Below are 19,582 nucleotides of genomic sequence, written 5' to 3' on the forward strand. Positions count from 1 at the left end.
CAATTCCGGTTATTATATCATCCTCCGTCAAACACGTTTCCGAAATCCCAATAATCTTTGGCCAGGTTGATGCTATCGAAGCCACCAATTCATCTCCTTTATTTCGGATACTCCTGGCATTAGTATAGAGCATAAAAATGTCACTGCTTCTATACCTATCAGTGTCCCCTCTCGATCCCCCCCCCCTGGGCTCAATGTCACCTGATGTCGTCCCACTTCCCCCAAGCACCCATTCCCACAAGAGGCCACCCCTGCTACCATCCACCCTGGGAATTCTAGTTTCCCTGCATTGACACACTGATGCGTTCAGAAGACAGCAATCTTTCCAGATGCCTTCGTCCTTCTTCATTCAAATGCAAGCACTCTCTAGCATACAGTTTCCTTCTGTCCTCAAATGCCCTCCAAGCATCCACTTATTCCAATCCTCTCTTCTCACACATTCTGGCTATTATGCGATTCAGTATTACTGCTCTTCTGCTCAGCTCGTCACTATCATACCTGGGCAACACACACACACACAATCTTCCCTCTCTGTGTTTTCTTTTGCACAACTTCAAGCAAGAATCTCAGATCTCTCGCCGCCCGATTTACACTGCCTCTCAAGTCATTTGTACCCCCCATCACAATCATTTCATCCATCCTTTCACCCCTCTTAATTGCCATAGCCACACTTTCTATCGTTCCTCCTCGCAAACACTCTGCACGCATTCTATCTTGCACACCAGAGGTCATCGAGTCTCCATACATCATACCTCTAACCACTCTGTTCCTTGATTGCTCACCTGCATCCCACACTCTCCCCTCTAACCCTTTTTCTCTCTGTGTTTCCCTACTTACCTGTTATCGTCGCATCACTCTGTCCCTTGTTCCAGCACTCCCTCCCATTCTTCTCAATCCCTTTCTCCTACTGTTTCCATTCTCTCTTCTAGCATTCCCATACTTCTCTCTCTCATACTGTTTCCATTCTCTCTTTAAGCATTCCCATACCTCTCTCTCTCGTACTGTTTCCATTCTCTCCTCTCCTAACATTCCCACATCTCTCTTTCATTCCCTCTCTTCCACTGTTTCCATTCTCTCCTCTTCTATTATTCCCAAAATTCTCTCCTCTGCTATCATTCCCAAAACCCTCTCTCCCTTTTCTGATTCACCTTGCATTTATCTCTTCCATTCTCCTAATCTCATCTTTCATACTTCTCATCTCATTCTCGGGACCTTCCACCTCCTCTTTCAGCTCATCTATCTCTCTCTGCAAGTCAGTCACTCTTAATCGAAATTCATTCTCCCAAACAAAACCATCTTCGAAACTTTCACAGTCATTCACGCCTTCCACACTGTCGACTATTATTTTCTCATTCATATTTTATTTCTTCATTCTCTCCTATCACACTACTCGTCTTCCGATATTCATTTCCCGTTCTTGGAGCAACTAGGTCAGTTATCGATATATCCAATTCATTTATTTCCTCCCACTGCCTGCATTTTGCGCACATGCGCACTCCCCCCTTTCTCACCAGCCATATATTCAACTCCCGAGACGCATACATGCCGCAAGCACTGCATGCCACAAATACCGTTATTCTATTACTTATAATAAAGTTCTTAAATTGCAGAGAACTTGGCGACACGCTATTTGCGACTGCAGCTGAATCAGTCATCATTCCTTACTACCGAGGAACTACTGAAGTAATCATTAATTATATATAAATGCTATATAAACACTGTATTATATTATATATATATATATATATATATATATATATATATATATGTTTATATATATATATATATATATATATATATATATATATATATATAAACGCTAGTACTGGTAAACGGGCTGGTGAGTATGACAAGCTTAGGAGATTGCTTGGTTCAGTTCCATGGCATGCTGCAAGGGCTGAATCATAACATACTCTCCATTTATGAAAAGTAATGTTACTTTTCATAAATGGAGAGTATGTTATGATTCAGTAGAATTAAGGAACGTTTTACCCTCAGCCACTGTAAATACAATACTGTAAATATTTTGCATATAAAGAGTGATAGGGCTAAGATAGTGACTCTATTGCCGCGGTATCACAGAGTTGAGAAGGAGGGCCATAATTGCGAATGACTCTACGCGCAGGTTATGCAAGAGGAGCGGTGTGGAGTTTGTTGATGTGTGAAGTGAGTTTGATGGGCGAAAAGACTTATACAAGAAGGACGGTTTGCATCTGAATGGATTTGGTGTGCAGAGACTGGAAAAAGTGTTGCTGAATGGAGTGAAAGTGGATGTGCAGAATCAGGGAAACTGGAGCTATTGGGGGGGGGAGTGGATATGCAGACATCAGTGAGGCATGCCTGAGCTAGTATGTAAGACAACAAACCAGAATGGGATAGTTAGTTATGTCATGACTGTGCTTATATACAAAGGAACTGCCTGCAACTTTCTGACTGTCTTCCTTTTGCTATCGCTTTAATTCTTCCCAGAATTAATAAGCTAACGGACAGAAAACAGAAACAAAAGTCTCACTAGCCTAAAACTTTTAAAAACTCAGTCGTAGTAAAAGAAAGTAAGCTTAATTTTTTCAATAACTTATAACTGCTGCGTTTTTTAATTCAAAATATTAATTAGCGTTGGATCTAGTGTTGAGAATTGAGAGATTCATATATTTATTTATTAAATTACATATTTTGCATATATGAATATTTGGCATGCGTATATGATAATACCGTATTCTATTCGAATATAATTCTCACTTTTTTCCTCCTATAATTAAAGCTACAAATTTGTAGTGTGAGATATATGCAGGGATTTTTGGAAACCCAAAGAGTGTCATCTTCTTTCCCATTATTACAAGCAAAAATTGCCAGTAATTTACAAGACTTGAGATACATGATGAACAATCCTTCACGAATGATTAATGAGAAGTGAAAGCATAGCACGAAATGGACAGCAATGGCCAGTAGAGATAGAGCAGCTATGAAGACGTGCATATGATTGGTGTGGTATTGACACAAGATCGCGTAAGACAAAGACAACTGACAATTGTTGAGTTGAAATGGTAATTCTCTTCAACCGAATTCCATAATATGTGAAACTGTTATCACATTCACTACATATTTCTTAATTTTAACACATTCATGACTGGGTGTCGTTTTTCATTCTGATGGAACTTCTCATTACCAGTGGGATCAACTTACACAAAGTTTCAACCCTTGGTTGAATTTTAATACTGCTTGATTGTGTTGAGCTGGCAGGCGAACTCACGCAAAGCATTATATGGCATGTTTCAATTCGTGGTAGAATTTTATTTGAAGTTAGTCTTTGTGATCTGTCATAATGATATAGAAATTTCAAATGCAATAAAACAAACACTTATTTCATGTAACTGAAATTGGACAATAGTTTTTAGTTAGATACTGCATTTCCAGTGCAGCATATAGTTTTGCTTGAGTCTGTACAGCATAGTTTCTGTGAGAAGGGACATGCGATTCATTAGTTTTTATTCCAGCTGTCTCTAATTGCACTACTTGTTGAGAAATATATTACACAGACTGCAAAAGCCTCTGTACCTTATTCAGGGATACAATAAGTTTTTCTTGGATCTACAGTATAATGGCTGTTGGAGAGGATCAACTTACAATTGAGGGCGTGTTGTTAACCGTGGGGAGCGAGTTACTATCGCCTCGATGTGAACATGTTTAAACATTTTTCGTGTGCGAGGTATATGCAGAACTTTTTAACGTCTCTTTTCATAAAGTAAACTCAGGGGTGCGAGTTATACACGAGGGCCAGTTATATTCGAGTAAATACGATAAGCATTTCGCCGACAAGTCGACATCCTTCTGCTACTTCCCTTGCTCAGCTGCCCTCTATGGTGAGTTACAATATATAAATATGTTTCTCAGTACCGTTTTTTTTTCTTCAAATCAACATCATTAAAATCAATTTAATGATACAATAATCAATTTTACACTGAGCAATATAAATTTTCAGTGAACAGAATGGAATATGTCAATGAAAATTAGCACAAATTAATTTAATGATGTTGGCCTGAAGAAACTAAAATATGCTACAAGATTTCATTGGTCCAGTGATTGATAACTAATTTAAACATACTTTTATATTTATCAACATGCCACACCATACACATAAGTGTATACTAATACTCTTTATGATTATGCCATAATTAATTATTAATATTTATGTTAGTTTAATGTATCAACTCTAAAAAATGGGAACGGTATTTACGAGTAAGTTTGTTGGAACCAGGCCCTCGTCTTACAGAAAAAGAATTGAGAACCACTGATCCTTAGGATTCCCACACTCTTCACTTCTCAAATCACACATGCGTTCGTTATGCATTTCGTGTCGCGCAACCGCCAGTAGGCAGAAATAAGCAGCTGCAAGTGTATTATTGTTGAGTATTATTATTATTATTATTATTATTCGTGACACCTCCAAGGAGTCCGAAGACTCATCGCGGGAGGACACCTACAACTGTCTCAACCATTACACCGAACCTCTACTACGAATCATCTCCATCAACGCCATCTACCGCCCACCTCCACCTCTACCACAACTAGTATTTTTTGTCTGTAAATTGCGTGTGTTCTGAAGGGCCGATTTGTCTGTATGCGGAATGAAAAACCCGAGTTTCCGGGAGAAAAAACCCTTCCACCTCCGTATGAGATCGGAGAACTCGCCTTCGATTGAAATCGTCCAGATAAAGATTCCTCCCGTCGCGACGAGAATCGAACTTAGGCCTATTCCAATCGAAGGGCGCAATGTACCGTTGTTCTTCCAATTGCGCTACGGAGGCGAGTATGTGCACTGTTTTGTTTTTGCTGTAATTGTGAATTATAAAAGTAAATTAATTTAGGAATATAACAAATAAAAAATAAAATAAAATAAATCAGCTAATGCCTTGTATTCCCTTATAGGGAGTAGGTGAGGCCTTTATACCCTATCTAGCTTTTGGAGACTGAGTGGGTTGTTCAATCTCTACTGGTAGCCAACCAGAGATAGCTGGCCCATGTCTATCACTAATTATAGTAGCTATCGATGAAGAGGTTGGCAAACTAGATCTGTCATCTCTCGGTACCTAACCCTAATAAGATATGTTACTGTCTGAAATAACGTAGATACTAGGGTCTTGAGTTTACGGGATAAAAAAATCCGAGTTTCTGGGAGGAAAAACCCACTTGCCTGTGATTGACTAACTCAGGAATCGGTTGAAGAAAGGCTTAGAAAAAGTTCCTCCAGTCAGCGAGTATACTTGAACTTAAGTCTAACTTCGATCGACCAAGCGCCACTTCCACTGAGCTACACAGGCCTCTAGGCATATAATAAAATGTTGATTTTTTTGAAACTATAAAAAATACATTTGATTTAAGTTTTGAATTATTTTGTTACAGCTCTACTTAACATGTCTGGTGAAAATAAAAATTGAAAATTATCACACTCAAGCAGCAGAGAGTCGTCGTCCTTGAGAAAAGCAAGGACGAACGGAAATAATTTATTGCTCGGGCAATTAAAAATAGAAATATTCATTCAGTCAACAATCCTAATGAAATTTATTGGCAGTCGTTCAAATATAACTGCTGCTATTTTTTTTTTTTTTGCCTAAAATGTAATTGCTACACTTAAGTGACACATTCTTTTACTGGAAAGACCTCAGCATCTTCTCCACTGGAGCCTGTGTAGCTCAGTGGATGTGGCGTTTGCACACCACCGCACTAGGCCGCACGAAGGAAGTCTTGGTTTCGAGTATAGTCGGCGACTAGAGGAAATTTTTCTAAGCCTTTTTTCGACCGGTTCCCGAGTTAATCGATCTCTGGCACGGGCAAGCAGGTTTTTCCTCCCGGAAACTCGGGTTTTTCGTCCTGTAAACTCAAGAAAATCGACCGTAGAACCCACATTATTTCAGACATTAAATATATTGTGTTAGGGTTAGAGACCACGAGATGGCGGCACATTTGAGCCGTCTCTCTTCACTGCGTACCGCTTAATTAGTGATAGCCTTGGGCCATCTGTCTCTGATTGGGTACCAGTGGAGATTGAACCCACTCAGTCTCCAAAAGTTAGATAGGGCTAAATGGCCTCGCCTACTCCCGTATATACGGGAATAAAAAGGCGTTAGCTGATTTTTTTTTTTTTTTAAATGTAATTGCCAAACATCGGAAACCTTCTAGTGATGGGGAATATATAAAAGAAGTATGGTTAAAGTGCGTACCAGTTCTATTTGAAGATTTTGAAAACCATATCAAGGAAGAACTGATCAGTTTAACATCAATAGCAACAACAAGCAATGCAGAAGTAAATGCACTTGCTGAAAGAGATATAGATCTCTCCAAAATTGTATCAGTAACTACTGATGGTGCAAGCAGTATGACTGGAGAGGAAAATGGTTTTGTCAATTTATTTACTGATCGTACTGGACATTCAGTTCTGGGTTTTCAGTGCATTATACATCAACATTTTTATGTGCAAATGCTAATTTCAAGATATTATGAGCCTTGTAACAAAATTGGTCAATTTTATATCAGCATACACTTTAAATAAACGAAAATTTATAGAATTATAAAGTGAGGTGAACTCAGTGTACATGGTTTACTTATGCACAACAATAACGTCCGATGATTAAGTCGTGGGAAAGTTCTTCAAAGATTTGTTGAGTGTTTGGATGAAGTCAGACTTTTTTTTACATAATGAGAAAATCATTAAAAAATACAATCAATTAATGAACGTCGAATGACTTTCTAAATTAATTTTTTTTATTGATTTGTGTTTACATTTAAATGAATTAAATGTTAAACTGCAAAGTGTTAACAAGAGAGTTGTTATCAAAGCATTCGAAGCTAAATTACAAAATTTCAATCGTGACTTTATTTCCAATATCTGCCAATATTTTCCAAATACAAAAAAAAATTCTTAGCATCTTTTTTTCTTATGAAAAAAAAAAAAAAAAAACAGATCAAGTTAAATTGATAAAAGAGTTTTCTACAGTTATTCAGTCGATAATCGACGAATTTTCTTCAACATTTACACAGTTCAGACAATTTGCAGAGACATTAAAATTTATTTTGCATCCGGACACATTAGCAGATAAACCCAATTTGGAGATTTTCGAGTGGCTGAATTTGGAAGATATAGAAATGCAATGAATCGATTTTCAATCCAGTTCGATGTGGAAACAAAAGTTTGTCGATTTGAGAAATGACCTGGAAATAATTGAAAATGATTGATTATTGGGTGCAATTAAAAAGAATGCAGAAGAGGAAATAATGAGAACTTGGAATGCCATTCCTGAAACCTTTAGTATAAAAAAAAAAAAAAACTAGCGACGGCTATATTATCAATTTTCTCCTCTACATATGCTTGTGAGTCATTATTTTCCGAAATGAATTTTATAAAAGAAAGTTTAAGAAATAGAATGACTGATGAATGTAGTTCGGTGTATTTATTACTATAAGCGACATTGATTTGTATACGACAATGTGTATGTCAAATTATGAGTTATTTCTATGAAATTCTATGTTAATTTTTAGACTTGTTTCAATAAAATTCTGCCATTTTCTATTAATTTTTCCCCTATTGAAAACTGCCCGCACGTCAGCAACTCAATAAGTATTATTTGTAAATTTTTGGCACGCACATAAAAAGGTTCGCTACCACTGCACTACAATGTGGTATTTTAAGCTGGGGAGGAATCTTTCGAATTCGACTGAAATCTCTAGTTTCGACTCTGAATTAAAGTAATTCAAATCTTAACTAAGATTAAATACAAGGATACTGCAATGTGCAATAAAAATCCCATCCCATAGATATTTATATATATATACTTTTTCAGGTTACTGCTATCCATAAAAAACGATGACGAATACGTAAATATCAAACAAGATGTTTTCCTTAGTAGACGTAACGGCATAAAATATATAATTCCTAAATCAAATAAAGAAGCGATACATAAATATTACAAGCCTCAGTAGCTCAGTCGATATAGACAAAAGTAGTAGGGGTTCCACTAGTGACCAGATCAAGATCAAGATAAGATAAGGAATCGTGACGTGATTGGTTGTTCATTTGATGACGTCATTGTGGGCGTGACGTCATGAGATTGGAATGTTAGGAATTTCCCTGTGGGCATATGTGTCAGTGAGGTGAGCTCTTGTGTTTTGGTTCGCGTATGGAATTATGGGAGATGGTAGAGATAAGGATTTGTGTTGTGATTGCTGAGTCACTAGTGACCAGATGAAGATCAATAAAGATGTCATGGGTGTGTGTGTTGTTTTCAGATGTAGATAAGTGACATCATTTGTTAGTTGTAAATAAGTGACATTGTTGTTTTGAATGGAAAGGAAGATATATTAGAGATAAGGGTTTGTGTCGTGATTGGTGGGACACTTTTTAACAGATCAAGATCAAAATAAAATAAGGAATCATGACGTGAATGTTTGTTGTTATCAGATGGAGATAAGTGACGTCATTTGTTAGTTGTAAATAAGTGACGTTATTGTTTTGAATGGAAAAGGGAGATATATTAGTGGATAAGGAATCGTGTCGTGATTGGTGGGACACTTTTGACCAGATCAAGATCAAGATAAGATAAGGAATCGTGACGTGAATGTTTGTTGTTATAGAGTTTGGAATGTTTGGAATTTCGCTGGGGCCCTTGTCTGTCAGGGACATCACGTGGTGTGTTTGGTTCGCTAAGTGCATTGTGGGTGTGATATTTAGAGATAAGAATCGTGACGTTATCTGTTTGGAAATTTCTGGGGAACATATGTCTCTCTGTTATATCACATGGTGTTTTGGTTTGGCTATGGAACTGTGGGCAATGTTTTTGAGATAAGATAACATGGAATTTTCCCAGGGTGATACAGATCCGTCATTGTTGTCATGTTTGGTTGTCTATAGATGGGTGTACTAATTTTCCAATACATTTTGGGGTATTTCTTTCCTGTTAAATAGTCGGAATTCTTAGAGTAGAGTCTAGTGGAGGCTGTTTCGAGATTTTCTGAATAATTTAATGATATGCTGGTGTCCCTCAAACATACATACACATTAGACATGAAAACTCGCTAATGTATCCATGTTGATACTCTAATATGTACCCTATGATTATTCTTATGAAAAAAAATATTCAGTATTAGAATTATGCTTACCAAAACATGAGCATAGATTATTGAAATTACAATTATCAATGGTTATGTTTAAGTTAAAAAAAAAATAACTTACATTTCTTTCCAGAATGGGAACATCTTGGTACTATGCTTTTCTGAATAATTTAATTATATGCCGGTCTCTCTATGGTATTTTAAAATAAATAAATTAAATAAATGGACAGTTAAATGGATTACAAATCCTTTTGTATGTATTGTAGAAATTCTAATGATAATTTAAAATTACTTACAGCTTTCAGAATGGCTCTTCTAAATACGAATAGTCAAAAAAAAAAAATTCATAAAATAGCTGAATTTTATATCCACACCACAACACAAACACAAAAGCCACAAAGAACGAAATTTCTGTAAATACTGTAACCTGAAATAGTTCAGTACTTCGTCCTTTAGATTTCAGCCTGTAGATGGTATGTTATCGTCATGAGCAATATCTCCACAGAGAATGGTTACTACAAATCGCGGTTTTTCTTCAAAAGGTCTTTCATGAAGATGATATGAGTCACATCCGTATTGCGGTATTGTTCAAAAGGTAGCATTTTCTCAAGTTTGGATGTTTCTCAAATACTTACATATGACTAAGTGATTATCATTCACATGATTGTGATGACACACATCTTAAAATTATTCATTCTTCGTTCCTATGGGAATTGCGTTTTCTTTTAGAAATTTCTTTTGCCAGCACAACAAATAAATAGTTATTTCTTATTATTTTAAATGAATATTAGCTCTGTAATATATACTTTGTTAATTTCTATGTTATATTTTATTTGACTGTAATATTATTCTTTCAATGAAAGGTGAGTTAGCCAAGTCATACGGAGGTAGGGGAGTTTTTTCACACGGAAACTCAGGTTTCCCCCCCCCCCCAGAATAGGCAAACCGGTTCCGTGAAGACACACATCTACAGACATAGGATGTAGATGTGTGCGTGTTCACGGAAGGCATAGGGCACCGGCAGGTATAGGGCTAACCACTTTATTCTGCATGATGCATATCATAACCTGGACGAGCTGTTCCCTTAAGTTGCATATATGATTGCTGAAAATTTTGTACTATAATATGAAGTTCAGAATAAAGAATATTAATAAAAAAATAATAAATAAATAAAATAAGCACTAGAAGTTAGTGAGATAAAGAGTACAGGACAAGGAAAAAATGAAACCCTTTCAAAATTCAAATCAGACTTTGAGAGGCACCCAAGACCACAAATCTTAGTTCCTGAAGTTAAAATATAGCTTTCAGGAACTCCGTCATTAATGGGGAAATCTGAAAAGAGTAATATATATAGTGAGTGACCTAAGAGTAAACTGACCATTTTCCTTCATTTTTGCCTACCTCCTTTGGAAGATCACATACTATTTTTTCTAATGAATACAATCCCCAGCTTTTCAAGAAAAAAATATTCCTTCTTAATCACTTGTCCGCATACGGTACTGTTGTGTTGCATGTCTTGACACTCGTGTGCTTTCAATATATATAAGCAAAAAATACAATTGAAATATCTAGTATTCACGAGTTTTCTCCACAGCCTTTCCATAGTTAGTGCCTACAAATGGGCGATACTGACAAGCAGATCCACTGTGGATGAAGAACAGCAGAATCTACGTGTATTTGTATTACTGGACTTCCGAGTAGGTAGAAGTTGACTACTAGTGACTTTATTTTTTAAAGATAGTTGGCTTTTATCTCCTTTCTTTAGAATGGAATTGAATACAGGACTTTCCATGTTGTAGGATAGATAAAAAATACATATAAAAAAAATGCAGGATAAGTGTTTGGGCTAAATGGCCTTGCCTACTCCCTGTATACGGGAATAAAAAGGCGTTAGCTGATTTTTTTTTTTTTTGATAGGTGTTTACAAGGCGGCTCATGGCTTGAAATCGTGAGAGTAGTGCAACTTTCGAAATATACATACACACTGCAAGTACAGTGTATACGTGTTTGGATAAAATATCAAAATTATGGGAAAAATTTTAAAAAAATTAAATATGAAAAAATATTGTTTATTATCGATAAAATTATAGTTTGGTATAATTCAAAATTACTTAAAAATAAAATATATTCTTCTTTTGTTTCAAGAAAAAATATTGTTTATTATCGCTAAAATGATACGGTTTTGTATAATTCAAAATTACTTAAAAATAAAATCCATTATCATAATCCCAATAATATTCTAAAATAAAAACTATAACAAATATTATGTCTTTAATTGTAATGTCCAAATATTTAAAGAGACAGAGTAAACACTACGAACACTCTACTACTAGCGCAAACTGTATACAAACAACAGTGGAACTGCGCGACGGACAGTGCCGCATTACGCTAATACTCGCATCTCATTATAATGTGCATATACTTGCGCGCGTAGCAATATGGCACTGTGGTAAACACAGTGCTGCTAGCGTCCTTCGCCCTCCAAGTGCTACAAGATGGATTTTTATTATCTTTTATACAAAATAATTGAATTGTATAGGATTGTTGATGATAAAATTAAATATTACAAGCAAATATAAATTAATAAATCTATTTATATATCGAGAAAAATTGAGGGTGCTGCAGTTCTGCAGTGCCTATGCACGAGCCACCCTGGGTGTTTATTCTAGAAGTTTTAAGCACTTAACTAGTAGTATGCAAGATTGTTCAAATAATTTTTAACTTATGGATCAGAAATCAAACAGGGATTCAAGAACCAGATATAGAGTTCTTAGAAAAATTAGAGGAAAAACATTGGATCAAAGGAAAATATATTAAAAGGTTAGCAAAATAGGTATTTGAGGACAGGAGAAAGATCTATATGGACTGATACGTCAACAAGTCGGAAAAAATTGTTGACAGGAAGCTGTAATAATGCTTATCATAGTATCCTGTTCATTTCCTTGAAGATATTCAAATAGGCATCCAAATGCTATTCCTTATTCATCAGTCTTTGTGATGAAAGGGAAGAGAAGGTATGCAGTCAACTATTCTCTGTCATGCGTGCATGTGGAGGGGAAGTCTTTGCCATTTATGTAGGAGTTAGATAATGAAGCCTGGGAATCATGGCCCCCAGATCCTGAAGCAGGTCCCAGGCCAAGATTTTTAGCGGGTCCCCTACTTGTTGCTCAGGTTAAGGACAACGCATTGCTATACAGTCTACAGGGTTTAGGATCAATTAGTTTAAATGATAACACAAAAGTAATATTTATTTAAAAAACTACTAACATGTACATAATACAAACTAATAATAATATTCAAAATTACTTTAAAGTATATTTTCTAGCTTTTGTCGACGCAGATTTATCAATGTCAGTAAAATCAACTCGCTTAGCCAAATCATTTTCGATACACAATATTGCTAGGTGATTAAGTCGTTCTTGGGTACTTGTGCTTCTTTGCCATGTTTTCAATAACTTGGCCAGTCTGCTGAATGATCTCTCAGCTGAAGAAACAGTAACCGATATTGTGCAAAATAGTTTAATGGCGAGGCAGATATCGGCAAATATACCTTGCCGGTTTTTGTCATAAATTGAGTTCAGAAGTCTCAACAGACTTGTTTCTGTGCCAAAAACTATCTTATGGATACTTTTAAGGTGAAGAATTCATTCAGTAACTCTTCTGACAGATCTTTTTCACACTATTCACAAATTTTGCTGCTTTTGCGATAAGTTGACCATCGTCCTAGTTGTGGAAAGTTAAAATAGGTGAGAATAATTCACATATATATTATGTGCTGCTTCAAACTTTGTTTTTAAATCACTCATAATGAAATCCAATACTGAATAAATTACGAAAATTTCGAAATCTTGTTTAGGTTCTATTAAGTTTCTCGATTTTCGCAAAATTGAGGTTGCACACCGATTGCTCCGTCAACTACTTTTGCTTCTTGGACAACAATTTCCCACGAATCACATAAGTGTTGTATCTCTTGCACTAATTCTCTTATAAGTGCGGACTCGACCTCAAGAGATATTCCTTTACTTTGTATAATAATGTTTTTATTGTCAATATTTGCTAATATTTTGTGCCAAAAGATTGTCATTAGCATAACTTTATAAGATCTGAAATATTTTTTCAAGCCTTCAATTGTGTTCAGTGTTGAAGGAGTTAATTCTGTGTCAATCTCTCCGAGAATGACATCTAAAACAGCAAGTTTTTCACTTGCTGCCTTTTCTTCAGTTGCAAAAACCCCTCCTAGTAAATCGATTTCTAAGACAATGTGCTCTAAAACAGCTGCCTGTACATTGGATGGTTAATACAAAGGCCTGGGTAACAACTGCTGTATTTACTGAATGGTTCGATAATTGCTTTTTATCAGAAGTGGAAACATATGTGAAGCAAAAAGCTCTCAATTTTAAAGTTTTATTATGTAACAGTCGCTTGACTTTCGACTGCCTCATGAGTTTCGATTTGACACTGATATTCTGTTTGGATTTCAATGCCGCAAACATTATCACCACCTTCACTATGATCAGTACTGGGAACTATGTCGCTCCCAATACTGATTTCAAAGCTGATTTTTCAGATTTGAAAACTTTGGTAATGAATTGACGACCTCGCGATGCTTTCGATTCTCTCGATATAAGTTTCCTCTTCTGGCTCCAGACTTACGTTTGTACTTTGAATCAGACATTGGGATTTTATTTATTTTAACTAGAACGTCTTTGCTTGCTTGAGAGCAATTTATTTAAATATCTTTAATATCTCAAATTTGTATGATCTGAAAAGAAATAATAACTAAGTTTGTTTCATACAAAAAATCATAACTAAAAAAACTTTATATTTTCTTTTACTTACTAACTAGCAACATTTTTAATTCAAATAAGACGAATTCTTCTCAAATAAAGAATTTTGTAGAAAATTTTCAGTTTCTTGAGATCAACTTAACCAACTAAAACTATCTGACTCAAGGCTGGGATTCTTTTACGAATAAAATAAAATTCTCTCAGCATCCGTAGCATACGCAATGGTAATGTCGGCATTGAAACGACGGCGTGCATAGAAAGCGAGACAGGCGAACGAAAAATAGTCAATTCTTTCGCATGTGAAGTTCAGAAGAGTAACCATGTCTGAAAAGATGATAATGGGTTGGAAACGATTGCAAAAGCTAGTAGTCCCTCTTTGCACATATTCATTCATATTTTATGAAGTTTCTTTTTGTCTTTTGTAGTGTCATTTAACTGACCGACCCGACAAGATGGGCCCCCCAGGCGAGCCCTGTCACCCCCCCCCCATTGTGGGGGCCATCCTGGGGATCAATTGTTTTGGATGCTAACAGTACCAGCTTTCTGATCTACTGGAAAGGGATCAGAAGGCTCAATAGTCATTTGAGAAGGAACTAAGATTTCAGCACTTGGGCACCTCTCAGGCTGATTTGAATTTTGAAAGGGCTTTTCTGTAGCCTTTGTATGCTTCAGTGTAGGATGCATATTTGGACAGTTGATAGTCTACCAGAAAAATAATGAGATAAAATTCGTATAAAATCGTGTAAAACTGCGATGTATCAGATTGTCTGATACATCGCGATCACCTCCAAAGTGACCCCCCCCCCGCATGAAATGCACTGGTTCCAACGTTCCATGCGGTATAATTGGATTGCAAGTCCTCTTCTGTCAGCCCATTTATGGCTCCTTTGGATGTTTTCTAATCTCAAAACCTTTCATTTTGTTTTTGAGCTTCAGGAAAAGAAAAAAAAAAGTGACAAAGAGCCGTTGGGCAAGTGCAGTGGCTGTTCAAAAACTGGAATGCATTTTTTGGATCCAATCATTCGCAATCTGTGGACGTACCCGTAAGAAGGGTTTTCGCAACCGTTCAAGGATTTCTTCCATAAGGTTGAATGAGTCGCTCCTGGAGGTGGTGGTGGTGGTTGTTCTTTGTGACAGCATGCTCTGCATGTTGCTTATCTTCCATGCTTTCTCTCCCCTCCAAAAATATCTTGTACTCTTTAAACACTTGAACATGTGATAAAGAATCATTGTATATGGAGTTTATTTTTAGTGAACATTTCGATAGCACCGTCGTTCAGTTTAAGACAAAATTTAATGGCACAATGTTGTTCAAGATTTCGCTTCTCCATCTTCGTGACAAACACAACAGACATCCACTTACTAAATACATCTCGACAGCTGTTTATCCTACCGACAAGAAAGTGCAGGAATTATTCTATAGTATGACTAAGTGGAATGGGAGATGAAGGCCTTCATTCCAGTAAGAATTATTTCAGTTATTTGGTTCAGAAGAACGACACTGTTGGGATATTTGGATTGCATTAGCAGAGTTCAAACTTGCAGAATAATTGGATAAGTAAGTCAACATAATAGGCCTTACAGAAACAAAGATAAAAAAAAAGAGATCTTACTAAGCCACAAATACAAGATGTTATATTTTCAATATCAATTAGGGAAAAGGTGTAGTTATGGTGTTCAATACTAAATACGAGGATAATCATCTTAAATGGTAGGCAATACTGAGTAGAATGATGTGAGCAAATATCGGAATGGGGAACTGTACGAGATTTATTTGTGTCTATGGTTCCACAAAAGTTTTACTAAGGAAGTAGGGGAAGAATTTTTCGAGGCAATAGAGAAGGCAGTTGACACAAGAAAAAAAAAGGAAAAGTTGGAAATCTTAACAGAATAAAAATGATTACTAGACTTAGAAATGTTTTGGAAAATTTGAAGAAAATAGCAAAGCTAATAACAATTGTAAGTACACTCGGGTCTCTTTTTATGCGGTGCACGTCTACAGATACGAGACCTTTCGACACTTCTGCGCATGTTAACAGAACGAGAATCCATTCCGATAATAGGTTAATCCAGCGTTTCCCAAACTTTACCTACGACGGAAACATTCACAAATCCTGAAATGTTCATGACCTTGGTTATTTTTCAATGCATTCATTAATAATTGATCATTAATTATTAATTAATTAAATTTGGCCCAATGAAGGAGAAAAAAAAAGAAGCCAAAGAAAAGCAATTTCTTTGGAAATAAAAATTGCAATTTTAGATCGCTTAGCAAAAGCAGAGGGATCTACGGTGTTTGGTAAACATTTTAATCTAGGCGAATTTACTATAAGAGCAATAAGAAAATCTATCATTTCTGGCACAAAACTAAGTGCCAAATTATCATCGTTCTCAAGAGATGCTTTATTAGAAAACACGGAACGAGCGCTCGTAATTTGGATTGAAGAATTAACTCGAAGAATTCCTATAAGTGGTTATTTAATTAAACAAAACGCTCTTCGGTTTTTATGAACAGATGAAGCAATTGGGGCCTTCCACTTCCCAGGCTGATAAAGAATTTTGGGCTAGAAAAGGATGGTAAACCGGGTTTTTTAAAAAGGAATGCACTTCATAACATGAAGATTACAGGCGAGGTTGCAGCAGCAACCAAAAGTTTTCAAGAGAAGTTAGCCAAAATTATTGAACATGTTGGATATTGTCCCGATCAAGTGTTTAACACTGATGAAACAGGATTGTTTTGGAAGAAAATGCCTAGTGGAACTTACATCGCAAAGTCTGAGGAAAAAGTAAGTGGGTTTAAAGCAAGCAAAGATCGAGTATCGTTAACTTTGCAGCAATGCATCAGGAGATCGAATGTTGAAACCCCTCCTAATAAATCGATTTCTAAGACAATGTGCTCTAAACCAGCTGACTGTACATTTGAGCTAATACAAGGGCCTGGGTAACAACTGCTGTATTTACTGAATGGTTCAATAATTGCTTTTTACCAGAAGTGGAAACATATGTGAAGCAAAAAGCTCTCAATTTTAAAGTTTTAATTGTTGACAATGCACCAAGTCATCCGCATTTAGAACATCCAAATGTGCAGGTAGTGTTTTTTTCAACCAATACAAGCATTATTCAGCAATTAGATCAAGGCATAATTGCTACTTTTAAAAAATATTACGTTAAGCACACTCTTCAATTTATATTGGATAAACTAGAAAATGAATCATTAACCCCTTAATATACAAAGACGTCTGTGACACATCTTTTGTTTATTGCACCAAAATTAATTTTGAATTTTGGTTTCACATATAAATACAACCGAATATAGACGCTAGACAATCTTGTGCCTATTTCCTTTGAACCGAGAAAAGTTGCCAAGCGTGTATCGGCTATTTCGTTTGCACAAATTCATCATTATTTTTCAAATGATGAATTTGATCCAGCAAATCACCCTCGCCCAAAACTCACCCAAAAAATTGGCAGAAAAACGACTGCTTAAATCATGTTGCATCTGCTATCGCTGAAATAAGACCACAAATTTAAAATGCTTGCTGGAAAGCAGCTTGGCCTGGATGTATTGCAAACATTTACATTATCAGATGAAATCATTACATTGGCACATGAAATTGGTGGAGGTTTTGATAAATTTAGCCAGAACGATGTAGACGAATTGCTTGTGGATAATGCCTTAAGTGACGATATTATTGGATATCGATTAACTTTAGATATCGTCGAAGATCCAGAAAACGATAGTGAAGCAGAAGAACATCTGTTCCCCTCACTGCAAATATAATTCGGTCTTGAACTGTGCAATAAATTGGAAAATCAATTTCTTGTTAATAACACAAATCCTGAACGAGCCTTTAAATTCCAACGTGAGCTGAAGAACTGTATGCAATATTTCCTCTAAGCTGTGCGCATGTGCGCGCGCACACGTTTTACAACTAGCACACAAAGCAAAAAATATGTGCACACTAGATTTTCAAGATAAAATTAAAATTTATTAATTAAAGAAGTTCCACCTAAACATTAACCTATAAATTCTTTAAAAATACGGTAACTCGGCAACGCTCAAGCCTATAACCTCGCATTTTTTATTACATTCTCGAAGTTGTACACAACTTATAAATTATTAACAGTAACCCTATTTGAGGCTAGCTATTTGATGCCAAAGTGAAAGGGGTGTGGCTTAAATGTGTAATTTTTAAGTAGCATATAGAATGGCGCGCGGTTTGTTTATATCTCAGGCCTGACTCAAGGAAAATTCCCAAATGTGATTGGCTGATCAAATTAGTTCAAGATCATGACGAATTAAAACAATGGTTTCATAATTTTAATAAAAATAATTAAATACTTTTAAAAACTTAAATTAGAGTACAATTCAAAATATTGCAGCGTTTCAAAATTCTCTAATTTTTAAAAGGAATTTTAAAATAGTAGACTAAATAATAACATTCGTGTACACGCATTGAGATACAACCAAGTTAATTAAATCTAGCCTCTAGGCATATCTTTTAGCTCTTGTGTTGCCCTTGGCAATGTTTAGTGTTGGTTCAGCTTTTGCCTTGCCAAGTTATTCAGTGAATAGTGTACGTTTGTAAATTTATAAAAACAATAAAAAAACATTCTAAAAATAACAAAATTGCAAAAAACTGATGTATCATGTCAAATTCAAAGGAAGCAAAAGGTGTGAAACGAAAACGAACTGCTAGCTGCTTTAAAAGTGAATGGCTGGATGAAATAGTGAAAACTGCTACACCAAAAGCTTATGAGTTGATAAACATTCAGCTGCGTGAAATATTTATGTATGATAGTACAACTGGTGTTATTTGTATTTATTGTTGTGATGCAAAGGTTGCTGGGGATTTTGCTAATGGGAAGAAGTTTGATGTCACTTGGAAGTTGGACTTTTTGAAACGCCATTTGACAAGTAAAATACATCTGGATGGAGTACACAAACTTAGGCAACAAAATTGTTCATTGCCAGCTACAGGAGTACTGCGTATGGTACGTGCAAGTTCAGATGACCGAGAGAGAAAACAATCAAACCCAGAGCAGATTAAAATTCTTATTGACAGTGTCTTATTAGTTGTTAAGATGAATAACTCTTTCCTTCCAGTTCAAGATATTAATGAACACATGGAAAAGTATGTTCAACTCCCTAACAGCTGGCAAAGCAAAAATTACACATTTGAATTTCTAGAAACAATCAATTTAATTGTTGAAAATGACATGTTTGAGCAAACTGCATCTGCAAATTTCCACACCTTAACCATTGATGAAAGCACTGATACGACTGTTAACAAATGTCTCATTCTCTATTTTAAGTTTAGACCAAAAGATTGTAATGAATATAAAACATATTTTGGTGTAATAATTCAGTTGCAGGCATGTGATGCCTCCTCCATTGTGTTAGCTATTAAACAGATTTATCAAGAAAAGAAACTTGATCTCCAAAAAATGGTGATGCTTACCTCTGCTGCAGCTGCAGTGATGCTGTGCAAAGTTAATGGTGTTGTAGCAAAACTTAAATTAGAAGTTCCACATCTTGTCCAGCAACACTGTGTAGCTCACCGTGAGGATCTGTGATACGTGGAAGGAAATTAAACTAATCAGATATTGATACATTAATGAGAACAGTGTACACACATTTCTCATTCCACAGTGAAAATACATGAATTTAAGGAAATTGTCGAGGCATCTGA

Source organism: Typopeltis vanoorti, chromosome 13 (genome assembly GCF_054136105.1).
Source record: "Typopeltis vanoorti isolate ZY-2024b chromosome 13, IOZ_Tvanoo_1.0, whole genome shotgun sequence".
In the NCBI taxonomy this organism is placed as follows: Eukaryota; Metazoa; Arthropoda; class Arachnida; order Uropygi; family Thelyphonidae; genus Typopeltis; species Typopeltis vanoorti.